Genomic DNA, 16053 nt, shown 5'->3' with positions numbered 1-16053 from the left:
TTGTAAACACCCGATAACTCTTCCCTATGAGAAATCAGTTGTCTCCATCACTAACCCACTTCAGAACACCCTTTGGATGAGACTTCCAAAAACATGTTATCCCCAGCCTGATCATCCCATTAGCCACCTTAGCACTTGTGTGTATAACAATTTGTTCATTTTTTGCTTGTATACGTATATTATACCTGTCCATCTGCTCCATTGGGCTGTAAGCTCCTGGAGAGTAGTGACCCTGTATTTTTTTTACTTTAAGGCATTCAATCAGCTCTCCCCACTTACTTATCTTCGCTCCTCTCGAATTATACCGCAGTACACACTTCACTGATCCCAAGTCAACCATGCCAACCTACTCACTGGGCTTCGTTCTCATTTTTCTTGCTGCTGACCTCTTGCTCGGGCCCTCCCTTCTACCTCAAACTCCTGCCCCTTTCACATCTGGCAAACCATTGCTCTCCCCATCTTCAAAGCCATTCTGAAATATGATCACCATGAGACCTTCCCTGATTAATCCCTCCATCTGACCACAACCTCATCTGCCTTCTCTCCCACACACCCACTCCTCTTACTCTGTTCTGTTACCCCACAGAAACCTCTGATCTTTTGACCCCCTCCAATTCCAAAGTAATCATGCCCTAACTGGTTTTTGAAACCTAGACTACCTTCTCCACTGAAGTCAACTCCCTTGCTCCCCTGTCCCTCCACCAATCTCATACCACTAACCTATAGCCATGGATCACCTCAACAGTATGTTTCCTCCACTCATGCATTCAATAGTATTTATTGAGCGCTTACTGTGTGCAGAGCACTGTACTAAGCACTTGGGAAGTACAAGTTAGCAACATATAGAGCCGGTCCATACCCAACAGCGGGCTCACAGTCTAGAAGGGGTAGACAGACAACAAAACAAAACATATTAACAAAATAAAATATATAGAATAAATATGTACAAATAAAATAGAGTATACAAACATATACACATATATACAGGTGCTGTGGAGAGGGGAAGGAGGTAATGTGGGGGGGATGGGGAGGGGGAGGGGGAGGAGGGGGAGAGGAAGGAGGGAGCTCAGTCTGGGAAGGCCTCCTGGAGGAGGTGAGCTCTCAGTAGGGCTTTGAAGGGAGGAAGAGAGCTAGCTTGGCGGATGTGCGGAGGGAGGGCATTCCAGGCCAGGGAGATGACATAGGCCGGGGGTCGACGGCGGGACAGGCGAGAACTAGGCAGTGAGGAGATTAGCGGCAGAGGAGGGGAGGGTGCGGGCTGGGCTGTAGAAGGAGAGAAGGGAGGTGACGTAGGAGGGGGTGAGGTGATGGAGATCCTTGAAGCTGAGGGTGAGGAGTTTTTGTCTGATGTGTAGGTTGATTGGTAGCCACTGGAGATTTTTGAGGAGGGGAGTAACATGCCCAAAGCATTTCTGCACAAAGACGATCCGGGCAGCGGTGTAAAGTATGGATTGAAGTGGGGAGAGACAGGAGGATGGGAGATCAGAGAGGAGGCTGATGCAGTAATCCAGTCAGGATAGGATGAGCGATTGAACAAGCAGGGTAGTGGTTTGGATGGAGAGGAAAGGGCATATCTTGGCAATGTTGCGGAGGTGAGACCGGCAAGGTTTGGTGACGGATTGGATGAGGGGTGAACCAGAGAGTGGAATCGAGGATGACACCAAGGTTGCGGGTGTCCTCCACTCCTGTGCACAAGCTGCAGAATGCCACAGGTGGAAATCCAACCATCAAATTGACCTTACCTTCATCCTTATTTACTTTAACTGTACACCTGGCAACCTTATTTCTCCATCCTAATTGACTCCCATGCCCATTGCCTACACCAGTTGTTTCAGACATTTAACTACCTCCTGAAACCCCATCCCTTGCCCCTAATGACCTGCCACATATTTTATTGAGAAAATTGAAACCATCATCAGGCTTGATCTCCCTAAAATCTCCCCTGCTCCTCCCTCCTCATACCCCCACCCTCAACTCTCCCATCTTTCCTAGCATCTCAAGAGGCCATCTCTTGCCTTCTTTCAAAGTCAACCACCTCTACCTGCATCTCTGATCCCATTCCTTCACACCTTATCTAAACACTTGTCCCCTTCCTTCTTCCTTCCCTGACTGCCAAGTTTCAACCATTCACTTTCCAATGGCTTCTTCTCTACTGTTTTCAAATATGCTCATGTCTCTCCTAGCCTAAAAAATCCCTCCCTTGATCCAGATTCCTCCAGGTATCGCCCCATCCCCTCCTAGCATTCTTCTCCAAACTCCTTGAGCGCGTTGTCTACCTGCTGCCTCCACTTCCTCTCCAATGACAGACCACTGCTTTCCCCACGTTCAAAATCTTATTAAAATCACAACTCCAAGAGGCCTTCCCATACTAAGCCCTCATTTCCTACCCCCTCTCTCTTGTACATGGTGGATCAGTACCCTTTGAGTACTTAATATTACTTAATAATACTTAATAATACACCCTCCGCTCCTCTGCCGCTAATCTCCTCACCGTGCCTCGTTCTTGCCTGTCCCGCCGTCGACCCCCGGCCCACGTCATCCCCCTGGCCTGGAATGCCCTCCCTCCCAACATCCGCCAAGCTAGCTCTCTTCCTCCCTTCAAGGCCCTACTGAGAGCTCACCTCCTCCAAGAGGCCTTCCCAGACTGAGCCCCCTCCTTCCTCTCCCCCTCATCCCCCTCTCCATCCCCCCCGTCTAACCTCCTTCCCTTCCCCACAGCACCTGTATATATGTATATATGTTTGTATATATTTATTACTCTATTTTACTTGTACATATCTATTCGTGGCTCAGTGGAAAGAGCAAGGGCTTTGGAGTCAGAGGTCATGGGTTCGAATCCCGACTCTGTCACATGTCTGCTGTGTGATCTTGGGCAAGTCACTTAACTTCTCTGTGCCTCAGTTACCTCATCTGTAAAATGGGGATTAAGACTGTGAGCCCCACGTGGGACAACCTGATCACCCTGTATCCTCCCCAGCACTTAGAACAGTGCTTTGCACATAGTAAGTGCTTAACAAATGCCAATTATCATTATTATTATTCTATTTATTTTATTTTGTTAATATGTTTTGTTTTCTGTCTCCCCCTTCTAGACTGTGAGCCCACTGTTGGGTAGGGACTGTCTCTATATGTTGCCAACTTGTACTTCCCAAGCGCTTAGTACAGTGCTCTGCACACAGTAAGCACTCAATAAATACAATTGATTAATATTATCACCCCACCTCAGCCTTTATGTACATATCTGTAATTTATTCTAATACCTGTCTCCCCCTCTGGACTGTTAAGCTCACTGGGGACAGGGAACTGTTGTACTCTCCCAAGTGCCTAGCACAGTGCTCTCCATACAGTAAATGCTCAGTAAATACCATTACTGGATTACTCTCATTATCCCACCACTTCAGCGCTTCTGTATCTCCTAAGCACTTCGCTACTTGTTCCATCCTCCCCATAGCCAGGGGATGCTCCAGAAATACGGCTGAAGCTTGCTTTCCTTCATCAGGTTCCCAGGATCTATTTGTAATGGTTGAGTTCCTTAAAAAAACGGGGGGGAAGGGGGCTTTTCACATGTACTTATAAAACGCAGTGGGAGAGGGCTGGGAAGTGACACCTGGGCGGTAGAGGAGGAACTTTCAGGCCAAAGAGTTTCAGGCGTCGAGGGTTCACTAGATAGCCCGAAGTGAGTAAGCTGGGGGAGGGAAGAGATGCCGTGCAGAGCGCGCTGCCAGCACACACCTATTGTGTGCGCTCAAACCGGTATTTCCTGTGGCGCTGCATTGGTCGAGCAATCCCGGAGGGATGGGGGAAGGGTGGAGAGGAAAAGTTTAAGTTACCGGCAGAGTTTCCATCGAGACAAAAACAAGCAAAAGACTCAAAACAGCCCAAATCGAAATAACGCCCCCCCACCCCCGCGCTTAAACTAGTTGACGGGATACTTTTGCGTTCACGCTAAAAATTGCCGAGGGACAACCGTAACCTTTCCTTTATCCCCTCCCCTTCCCCCCACGCCCTTGGAAGTTGCTCAGAAAGGAAACTGGGGCTTTTTTTTTAAAAAAAAAAAAAAAGGAAAAGTACGAAACCCTCAGGCGCTTTGGTGCGATTTGGAAAACGGAGAGATTTGGGACCGCGGGGAAGGGCGAAGGCAGAGTCGGCCGGGTTGGGGACGGGTGGCAGACCAGGGCTCTCGGAGTTTGGCCCCGCCACTTCGGCCCGCTCCGCAGAGCAGCAGCGAGCGGGATTGCACCGTCGTAGCAACCTCTCCTCTTGGCCGGACCAAGGAGACTGCCAATCTTGCGCTCCTGGGGAAGCAAGAAACCCAGAAACAGGTGCCCGGGCTTTTTACTGTGCCGTCTCCCCGTTTCTTTTTTCCTTCCATTCATTCGTTGTCGTATTTATTGAGCGCTTACTGTGTGCAGAGCACTGTACTAAACGCTTGGGAAATACAAGTCGGCAACATAGAGAGACAGTCCCTCCCCTTCTCTGGACAATCCGCAGCCCGAGCGAAGTGCCCAGGAGAGCCGGAGCTCCTGGGTGGTGGTGGGGGTTTTGGGGTTTTGGTTTTTTTCCGCCCTCCTCCCTCCCAAACCTCTCAACAGGAAATAGCCTGACTCACAACAGTACGGAAAGACAGACAGACGCGCACACACACACACACACACACACAAAAGCGCGTTCGCGAGCAACGGCGGTAGCTCTTTCACGCCCATTCCCGGGTCCACCCCTGCTCGGTGGCTCCGGAAATCTCGTCGATCCCAGGGGGACGGGGGTGGCAGCGAGAAAGCCCAAGGCGATCGGGCCCGGCTACAGCCTTTCTGTAACGGCCCCTCTCTAGCTCCGTCCTCCTCCCCGCTGCCGCGACCACCGGCTCCAGGCAAGTATCGATCGCCCCCTCCCCGGATTCCAGCTCTTTTTCCCCAACGGGGAGAAGCCGAGTCCGTGTCCTTCCGTGTCGGCTCTAGCCTACAGGTTTCCCCCTCGGGCAGGCCCCAAAGGGGCCGGCTGGCCGGCCGGAATCTTTCCTCGTACCTTCGGGGTGCGTTGTAGTAAGGATTCGGGGCTGCGCCCCTGCCGAGTCGCTACTTTAGAGTTGAGAGGCGGGGGTGGCGAGGGGTGCGGTTGCGTGGTTCTTGGGCGATGGTGATGCTGCTCCACCTGGATTCCGCCTTTTGAAATCCGGGAGAACGCCACCGTACTCTCTCTGGGGTGTTTTGTTATGTTTACATTTGGGCCCCTGGAGGGATTCGGGGGTTCCCAGCTGGAGCCGCCGGTTTTTGCCCCTTCGGATGGAACTGGTTCCATCGCGGACTCGAACGAAGCTGAGCACGCTCCCTCCAACTCTGTCGCCAGCCCCCCCCCCCCCCATCTTCCACTCCTGAGCCTTAAACACAGAAGGAGTCGGGATTGAAACTGTTTCCCTTTGAGATATTATCTCTTGGACGGGAGAGCCTTTCTGTATCTGTTGCCCGGAAAATGGTTTCAGGATTAGGGCGAGGGCAAGGGATGTGTTATTGCTTTTTGCAGGCTCAGATATGGGCGGGGGTGACTTGGTTTTCCAGGAGCTGGAGCGGGTAAATCGTATACAAAGGCACTTGCCCTCTCATCCTGGACTAGGGACCGTGTGAGGCCTTCACTTGTTTTGCAAGTAGGAGGAAGATGGTTAGGTGGTTAGAGAGGTGAATACATGTGTATCTTTATGATGAAACCAGACTTTGGTGAAAGATCTTATAATGCCTGGCCTCCTTTAAGCACCCACTGCTTGAGGAATAGTAGTAATACGATTACTACTATTCATTGAGTGCCTTCTGGATCCAGTGCCGAGCTGCGTCCGACCTGATGATCCTGTATCTTCCTCAGTGTTTGGCACATACATAGCACCTAACAAAGACAACTATAATTTTTTTTTCAATCGTATTTATTGAGCGCTTACTGTGTGCAGAGCTCTGTACTAAGCGCTTGGGAAGTACAAGTTGGCAACATATAGAGACAGTCCCTACCTAACAGTGGGCTCACAGTCTAAAAGCTGTTATTGTTGTTGTTGTTATTATTCATGCAATACACTAAGTGCTTGGGAAAGGACAGCACAAACACGTAATGCTTTCCCCACCCACAAGGACTTTAAAAACTAACCGGGGAGACAGAAGAATATTTACAACCGGAGTAATCAAAATAAATAGTGAATGTACAATTAAATAAACATACTCAAGTGCTGAAGAGGGGTAGAAATGCATATATGCGCTGGAAATGGCTGGTGCATTTGTACAGTTTGGGGTGTCGGGGATTAAATAGGGAAGGCCTGTTGGAGTTGGGATTTTAGGAGGCCTTTGGATATGGGGAAAGCTGTGGTGGTGGATTTGGGCAGAGAGGGAATTCCAGGCCAGGGGAACAGTGTGAGCGAGTTCGTGGAGATGGGAGAAAATGAGATAGAAGGTTGGCTAGGGTGCAGCGTGGCTCAGTGGAAAGAGCACGGGCTTTGGAGTTAGAGATCATGGGTTCAAATCCCGGCTCTGCCAATTGTCAGCTGTGTGACTTTGGACAAGTCACATAACCACCCTGGGCCTCAGTTACCTCATCTATAAAATGGGATTAAGACTGTGAGCCCCCCGTGGGACAACCTGATCACCTTGTAACCTCCCCAGCGCTTAGAACAGTGCTTTGCACATAGTAAGTGCTTAATAAATGCCATCATTATTATTATTATTAGGGAGGAGCAAAGAGAATGAACTGGGGAGTGGCTGGAGAAGAGAACAGATATGTAAAATGAAAGTTTCTGGAGAACCTTTAAGACAAACGTGAAGATGTTTTTCTTCATGTGAGGGGAAATGAGAAGTCGTAGGGTTCTGAGAAGTGAAGAGTTGTGGGCTGAGCTGTGCTTCTAGTATGGAGAAGGGAGAGATTGGAGGCAGGGAGACTTGCCAGGAAGCTGATGAAAATACTCTAGAATATTTTGAATCCTAAACGAGGCACTTTGACTGTGGATCTCTTGTGTTAACAGGTTAAGTTGCTGTAGAAGTAGCTGCAGTTTTGGTTGGGTTGTTTGCTTGCTTGCTTACCAGTAACGTTACTAATCCCATCATCCTAAATCGAACCACCTTTAGCACTTAAGTATTGATACTCATCCTCAGCACTTATGTATATATGTCAATTCAATTGTGCATTCATTGATTTATTCTGATTTTTTATCTAGCATTTAATCCTGCCATAATTTCCCTACTGTGTATTTTATTCTTGTTCCTACTATTCATAAATTATTTTTATCTGTCTCTCTCCCACTTTTTATTGTAAGCTCCCTGTGGTGTGTGCTGCTTCTGTTCTCTCCCAAACATTCAGTTAAAGTGCTTTGCAGTCAGTAGGCGCTCATTAAATACTGATTGATTTGTTCTGCAGGCATTCCTATAATCCTAGGATTCCAAATCCTTTTACAAACATGAGTTAATTTTAATCCGAAAGTAGCCCCGGTTTTGAGATGAAAAGACTGAGATAAAGTGATTACTTGTGGTAAATTGCTTTAGAATGAAGGTTTCTATTAAATGCAAGCTGTCATTCAGGGTGTCTTTCCTGCTAATCCTGCATTTAGCTCCAAATGTTGTTTACCAAAGCAGAGCACACAACAGTATAATTCCAAGGTAAAGCGAAAGTCTCAGTGCCTGTGTCCTAGGATAACAGGTACCTGATCAAGAATTTGAAAAATAGATACTGTAGTTTAGGCAAGGTAGCATGGGGAAGCAGCATGGCCCAGTGGATAGAGCATGTGCCTCGGAGTCAGAAGGACCTGGGTTGTGATCCCAGCTCTACCACTTGTCTGCTATGTGACCTTGGGCAAGCCACTTCACTTTTCTGTGCCTCAGTTCCCTCATCTGTAAAATAGGGATTTTTTGATGGTATTTATTAAGCGTTTACTATGTGCAAAGCACTGTTCTAAGCGCTGGGGTAGATACAAGGTAATCACGTTGTCCCACGTGGGGCTCACAGACTTAATTCCCATTTTCCAGAGGAGGTGACTGAGGCACAGAGAAGTTAAGTGACTTGCCCAAAGTCATACAGCTGACAAGTTTGAGACCGTGAGCCCCATATGGGACAATGGACTTTGTCAATCTGCTTAGCTTGTATCTGTCCCAGTGCTTAGAACAGTGCTCGACAAATACCATCATGATTATTTTTATTAGCATGTCAGAAAAACCTCCACTGACTTATCCATGCCTCCCACTTCCCACCTCCCCCTCTTCAGCCCCGGGTTATTTGCAATAGCTCTGACAGCTAAGGGTAGGTCAAATTAAATGAATAAACCTGCAGAACTTACTTTCTGCATCAAAAGCTATGGGACCAAGTGCCTTTGAACAAGGTTGACAGCACACACATGTTGATTGTTGATAGTTTTGGGGTCACTAAAAGGCTGATTGGTGCTGCCATCTCAGTGTGACTCAGAGGGCCTGAGGAAATCATTAGAATGCACTTGTGTGCATTGATGCTTTTTGCCTCTTACAGAATGTTAAATAGATCAAATGGTAGACTTCTAATACCCATAGTTGTAAAACTTGATTCTGTTTTAGAAGCACTTGATAGGAGTCAAACTTAATTGTTGAATTATTGTGACCTTTTAGACCTTCTTCAAATGCTGTGTAATTAATCTGTAAACTATTTTTTAAAAAAGTGTCATTTAGCATCCAAGAGTCAGTTTGGATACAAGAACTGTTCATTCATTCATTCAATCGTATTTATTGAGCGCTTACTGTGTGCAGAGCACTGTACTAAGTGCTTGGGAAGTACATGTTGGCAACACAAGTTGGCAACTGTTGTTCAGAGTAGAGCCCTGCCCAGGCCTTGGAATAGCCCGCAGGCCTGGGTCCAGGTCACCCCTCAGGTTGGGCTCAGGTCAATCAGGGTGAGATGGCCTTCATGCCCCTTCAGTTCTTAGAGGTCTTCTCAGATCTAAAGAGACCAAGGTCCCCTGACAAACAGTCATTCTAGCACTGACATGTATCTGCAATATTACACACAGATGGAGGTCCCCATACGGGTCCATCTCCCCAGAAATGAAGCCTGAATTTGGCTGGATTTCTGAGGTTTGGCTTGGACTGAGTTGGGCTGGGTTAGCTTGAGGCCTAGACCTCTCAGCTTCTCGGGACTCTTGTTCAAAGAAGAGAAATGATTCAGAAATGATGCCCAATCTCAATAAATAGTTGCAAGTTGAGAAATCCCCCAAATTCCTTCCAGAGTACTTTAACTCACCCTGAAAACACGTCTGGATTTTGATGCTATCAGCATAGTGGTGCCCTTAGGAATTTTCAAATTATTTTTAATAGAAAGACTCCCTTGAAAGGAAGATACTCAAATGAAAAGAAATAGTTTTGAGTGCCGTTTCCTCAGAAGACTCACTAAAAGCCATACCTGGTATTTCTTTCTTGGTCTGAACTACTATTTCCATGTGTTCTTATCCTCTTTGACTTTTTGTGACTATTATGGCAACATAATTCAATGTGCCTTTTTAAGAGATCGACTAACTGAGCTTCTTTCAAATATCCCACAGTCCGTATGGCTATATGGTATCCTCCCTCCTCCCTTCCTCCCTCCTCCCAATCCCCCCCCTTACCTCCTTCCCCTCCCCACAGCACCTATATATATGTATATATGTTTTGTACGTATTTATGACTATTTTATTTGTACATATTTATTCTATTTTATTTTGTTAATATGTTTTGTTTTGTTCTCTGTCTCCCCCTTCTAGACTGTGAGCCCACTGTTGGGTAGGGACTGTCTTTATATGTTGCCAACTTGTACTTCCCAAGCGCTTAGTACAGTGCTCTGCGCACAGTAAGTGCTCAATAAATATGATTGAATGAAATGAATGAATGATAATTTATTGGTTTGTGGAGATATATGAATCGTATTAATCATTCGTTAAAAATGCATCTAGGGAATCAGAAGAGAAAGGAAACATTTTTATTCCATTCAAGTTAAAAGCAAAGAAATGGTCTGTATTTTTTTATTTTATAAAATGGACACCAAAAATCAGGATTATGGATTATAGTTTACTGGGTTTAGTTGCTCTGACATGCCCATTTGTTATCTAATAATTTTAGGCTCTCCAATGGATTGCCAATAGACTGTCTCATGAGTCTTTGGTAAAATAAACATGTAAGCACTTCAAGAGAAGGAACTGTAACTCTTCTGTTATATGTTCCCCAAGCACCTAGTGCGATACTTTGTATAGCTAGTTCAGTATTCTGCATTAAAAGCATTGATAAAAGCTTTTGATGATGATGCATGGATGGTAATTGGGAGTGTTTATATTTTAGCGGCATGGATTAAATGCATAATTAAATCAAAGGAATTGGCTTCAAATAGCCACCTGATTCAGATATTTTGTAAATGGTATTTGTTGAGCACTTGCTATGTGTCAAGCACTGTTCTGAACACTAGATACAAGTTCATTGGACACAATCCCTGTCCCATATGGGACTCACAGTCAAAGTAGGATGAAGTACAGGTATTGAATTCCTATTTTACAGATGAGGAAGCTGAGGCACAGAGAAGTGAAGTGACTTTGCCCAGGGTCACACAGCAGGCAATTGTGTGGATTGTCAGGATTAGAACCCAGGTCTTCTGACTCCAGTCCCGAACTCTTCCCACTAGGTCACGCTGCTTCTCTATTTGTATTGAATGTTACTGCTTCTTTGATCTACTCTCTGCCTTTCTCATAGTACAAGCTATATACTTCAGTCCATTCCTTCAATCTATCTGGTCCCTTTAACCACTATGTCCTTTGTAGGGGGGAAAAGCCAGCTGATGGGAAAAGTTCACTTCCAGTCAACTGAAAAAGATGCCTAACCACGTATTTGAAATACTGTAAACTGCTTGAGGGCAGGAAGCATGTCTTTTATATCTGTTGTATCACCCTAACCACCTAGTACAGTGCTCTGCACAGAGATGGCACTCAGAAATGTTATCCTGCTGTTGCCATTTGATTCCAGTACTGCTTCTTTTCCTCAGCCCTCCTAATATGACTGGCAGGATCAGCAGTGTCACCAAGTGTGGGACCCTTAGGTCAGGTCTCAACTGGATAGGAATTTGAAGCCAAAGTAATTTTGGGCCAGAGTTGCCCAGATCATTTGCAAGTGCAGACTTGCCTTAACATTCCTGCTTTAGACAGGTGGGGTGTCAGAAAAGCAAGGTATCTGGGTCTGTTAATTGCTAATCTGTTATTGTGCCTATTACAAGTAGTTGTAGTGTTCCTAATTGAAACTTTCAGGGGAAAGTTCCACGTTAGCCATGATTCCTTAGTGGCAAGCCTGATACTCAGTGTCCTACTAATGCTCTCATGTTTGGGCTCTGAAGAGGTAAATATCACTAGTCTCACCATTCATTCATTCAATCGTATTTATTGAGTGCTTACTGTGTGCAGAGCACTGTACTAAGCGCTTGGGAAGTACAAGTTGGCAACATATAGAGACAGTCCCTACCCAACAGTGGGCTCACAGTCTAGAAGGGGGAGACAGAGAACAAAACAAGACATATTAACAAAATAAAATAAATAGAATAAATATGTACAAATAAAATAAATAAAGTAATAAATACATACAAACATATATACATATATACAGGTGCTGTGGGGAGGGGAAGGAGGTAAGGTGGGAGGGATGGAGAGGGGGACAAGGGGGAGAGGAAGGAGGGGGCTCAGTCTGGGAAGGCCTCCTAAACTCACCAGTGAGCTCATCCCAGGAACTCTGACATCAGCTTTAACAAACCTCACCCACTAGGTTGTAAACTCCTTGAGGGCCGAGATCCTGCCTACCAACTCTACTGTATTGTACTCTCCCAAGGGCGTAGTACAATAATAATAATGGTACTTGTTAAATGCTAACTATGTGTCAAGCACTGTTCTATTCACTAGGGGAGACACAAGGTTATCAGGTTGGATACCTGGGGCTCACAGTCGTCTAAATAGGAGGTACTAGAATTTAATCCCATTTTACAGATGAGGACATTGAGGCCCAGAGAAGTTAAATGATTTACCCAATCACACAGTAGACGAGTGGCGGAGCCGGGATTAAACCCAGGTCCTGTGATTCCCAGGCCCATTCTCTTTTCACTAGGCCACACTGCTTTTTTATGGTGTTTGTTAAGCGCGTACTATATGCCCGGCACTGTACCAAGCCTTGGTGTAGATACAAGTTAATCAGGTTGGACACAGTTCGTGTCCCACATGGGGCTCACAATCTTAATCCCCATTTTATAGATGAGGTAACTGAGGCACAGAGAAGCTAAATGACTCGCCCAGAGTCACACAGCAGACATGTGGCGGAGCCGGGATGAGAACCCAGGTCCTTCTGACTTCTAGGCCTGTGCTCTATCCACTAGGCCATGCTGCTTCCCTATTGATTGATCATCTTCCAGACATGCTGGTCTGAATGGTGACTGATCAGTCCCCAGAATCAGGTAGGCTCATGTCAGGGGAAGAGGTTGGGGAGGTACAGGGCTGCCTGCAGCTTCAAATAACAGCTGTCATTCATTCAATTGTATTTTTTGAGCGCTCTGGACATGTCACTCCCCTCCTCAAAAATCTCCAGTGGTTGCCTGTCAACCTACGAATCAAGCAAAAACTCCTCACTCTCAGCTTCAAGGCTCTCCATCACCTTGCCCCCTCATACCTCACCTCCCTTCTCTTCTTCTACAGCCCAGCCTGCACCCTCCGTTCCTCTGCCGCTAACCTCCTCACTGTGCCTCATTCTCGCCTGTCCCACCGTTGACCCCCGGCCCACGTCCTTCCCCTGGCCTGGAATGCCCTCCCTCCACACATTCATTCAATCGTATTTATTGAGTGCTTACTGTGTGCAGCGCACTGTACTAAGTGCTTGGGAAGTACAAGTTGGCAACATATAGAGATGGTCCCTACCCAACAACGAGCTCACAGTCTAGAAGGGGGAGACAGACAACAAAACAAAACATATTAACAAAATAAAATAAATAGAATAGTAAATATGTACAAGTAAAATAAATAGAGTAATAAATCTGTACAAACATATATACAGGTGCTGTGGGGAGGGGAAGGAGGTAGGGCGGGGGTATGGGGAGGAGGAGAGGAAAAAGTGGGCTCAGTCTGGGAAGGCCTCCTGGAGGAGGTGAGCTCTCAGTAGGGCTTTGAAGGGAGGAAGAGAGCTAGCTTGGTGGATGTGTGGAGGGAGGGCATTCCAGGCCAGGGGGAAGACGTGGGCCAGGGGTCGATGGCGGGGCAGGCGAGAACGAGGCACAGTGAGGAGGCTAGCGGCAGAGGAGCGGAGGGTGCGGGCTGGGCTGTAGAAGGAAAGAAGGGAGGTGAGGTAGGAGGGGGCGAATTAATGGAGAACCTTGAAGCCGAGGGTGACTCGGAGTTTTTACCTGATGTGTAGGTTGATTGGTAGCCAGTGGAGATTTTTGAGGAGGGGAGGAACATGCCCAAAGCGTTTCTGCACAAAGACGATCCGGGCAGCGTCGTGAAGTATGGATTGAAGTGGGGAGAGACAGGAGGATGGGAGATCAGAGAGGAGGCTGATGCAGTAATCCAGTCGGGATAGGATGAGAGATTGAACGAGCAGGGTAGCGGTTTGGATGGAGAGGAAAGAGCAGATCTTGGCGATGTTGCAGAGGTGAGACCGGCAGGTTTTGGTGACGGATTGGATGTGAGGGGTGAACGAGAGAGCAGAGTCGAGGATGACACCAAGGTTGCGGGCTTGTGAGACGGGAAGGATGGTATTGTGCATAGAAGCAAGCTTAAGGATGTTAGACCATTGCTTTGTCTCCATGAGCCCAATTTTATGTTCTCAGTGTTCTGTGGCCAAATTGCCACATAAAATGCTGGTTAGAAACTCCTTAAAAACAGGATTATGAAATATTGTGGTGGATAAACAGGTAGTCTCCACCCAGATTTCCCCCCCCCCCCCCCCCCAACTGTCCTGTAGTTCCCCAGATAACCACTGGGACCTAAGGGGGAAAAAAGCCCCTCAATATATCATTTGTATCCCACTCTTCTACTTCACTTACCATCAGAGATATTTTCTGTCTAGAGAGCCACTTGAAGGGGTATTGGAAACACAAATTTAGTGAACCTGTAAATTGTTTCACATTTACTTGCAAGGCTGTGCTCCACTCATTTATCCCTGAACTATGATGAAATATTTCATTTGGTGAAAACCAGGAAATTTCCCATGCTAGAGAAAATAGTCGTACTGTAAAGTTAATTTTTCTCCCTCTCTCATTAGTTGACTCAGCTATCTATACTTAGTAATCTTATTGACTGGTTATGCTTCTGTCTCCTTAGTGCAACTTCAATCCTAAGAATCTGTAGGCATATGTGTGTTTTAAAAAAAAATGTTTAATCCATGGTCCACATATCCCTGTTTCAAAGGATCCTGTGAAAAATAAATGTGTTATCTTTCCCTCCTTTTCTGTTCATTTCAGAAGGTCAAATTAAACATCCCTAGATTTTGAAAGAAGAAAATATTTCTTTATTCAGTCTTTTGGTAAGAGCACTTCTGGAGTGACAAGAAACAGGAGATATGGGTTTCAGTCCCAGGCAAGACTGGACACACAGGTATTCCAGGTAGTCATTAAGATGTGGGGAAGGAGAGTGAGGAAGGGCTTATTTTTAGACTGCCGTGGGAAACAGGAGACCTAGGTTATAGTTCTGGTTCTGAGGACGAAGACCACATGTGCACTTTGTGAATAATAGTAGAAGTACTGGGAAGCAGTGTGGCCTTATAGAAGGAACATGGGACTGGGAGACAGAGAACCTGAGTTCTAATTTTCCACTGTCTGCTGTGCAACCTTGGGCAAGTCACTTGACTTCTCTGTGCTTGTTACCTCATCTGTAAAATGGAGATTCAATACCCATTCTCCCACTCACTTAGACTATAATAATAATAATAAAGATGGCATTTGTTAAGCACTTACTATGTGCAAAGCACTGTTCTAAGCGCTGGGGGGAATACAAGGTGATCACGTTGTCCCACGTGGGGCTCACAGTCTTAATCCCCATTTTACAGATGAGGTAACTGAGGCTCAGAGAAGTTGTGACTTGCCCAAGGTCACACAGCAGACATGTGGGGGAGCTAGGATTAGAACCCATGACCTCTGACTCCCAAGTCCATGCTCTTTCCACTGAACCACACTGCCTGTAGTGGGACTGCATCCGACCTGGCACTTAGGACAATGTTTGACACGTAGTAAGTGCTCAACAAATACTGTAATTATCATCATCCTCAAGTAATAGTAGTAGTAGTAGTAGTAGTAGTAGTAGTAGTAGTAGTAACATTTATTGAGCACCATGTGGTTCAGTGCACTGTAATAATAATAATAGCATTTATTAAGCACTTACTATGTGCAAAGCACTGTTCTAAGCTCTGTAGAGCTTACAAGGTGATCAGGTTGTCCCACGCGGGGCTCACAGTCTTAATCCCCATTTTACAGATGAGGTAACTGAGGCACAGAGAAGTTAAGTGACTTGCCCAGAGTCACACAGCTGACAATTGGTGGAGCTGGGATTTGAACCCATGACCTCTGACTCCAAAGCCTGGGCTCTTTCCACTGAGCCATGCTGCTTCTCAGTGGTATTTATTGAGCACTTATTCTGTACAGAGAACTGTACTAGGTGTTTGAGAGAGTATAATGCAGTAGAGTTGGTAGACATGATCCCTGCCTGAAAGGAGCTTACAGTCTAGTTGGGGAGACAGGTGTTAAATTACATACAGGGGAAGTGGCAGATGCTTGGAAAGTACAGAATGTACATATCTTTAAATTACTTATTCATATTAATGTCTGTCTCCCCCTCTAGGCTGTAAATTCATTATGGGCTAATTTATCTTATATTGTACTCTTCCAAGCACTTATAACAGTGCCCCGTGCATAGTAAGTGCTCAGTAAATGCCATTGATTGATTTGATTGATAGATAGCAAAGTGGCATGATCCCTGCCCACAAGGAGTTTACACTCTAATGGGGTAGGCAGACATAAAAACATTTACAGGAGTTGCCAAAATCCATAACTGACTTTACAATGTAATGAACATCCATACAGAGTGCTGAGGAT

At 46.1% G+C, this 16053-nt stretch overlaps 1 protein-coding gene across 2 annotated transcripts in view; it reads left to right on the top strand.

Annotated features, from left to right (window-relative positions):
- The first annotated feature begins 4157 nt into the window (after nucleotides 1-4157).
- TJP2 (tight junction protein 2) overlaps nucleotides 4158-16053 on the top strand; it is a 123767-nt gene continuing 111871 nt past the window's right edge. For both annotated transcript variants that reach the window (XM_038769385.1, XM_038769387.1), the window contains exon 1: nucleotides 4158-4322. The gene's annotated coding sequence lies outside the window, so the exon portion shown is untranslated. The remainder of the gene's footprint in view (nucleotides 4323-16053) is intronic.

The sequence above is a fragment of the Tachyglossus aculeatus genome, chromosome X4 (genome assembly GCF_015852505.1).
Source record: "Tachyglossus aculeatus isolate mTacAcu1 chromosome X4, mTacAcu1.pri, whole genome shotgun sequence".
NCBI lineage: Eukaryota > Metazoa > Chordata > Mammalia > Monotremata > Tachyglossidae > Tachyglossus > Tachyglossus aculeatus.
Note: the sequence above shows the minus strand (reverse complement) of the source record. Positions and strands in the feature narration are given on the sequence as shown.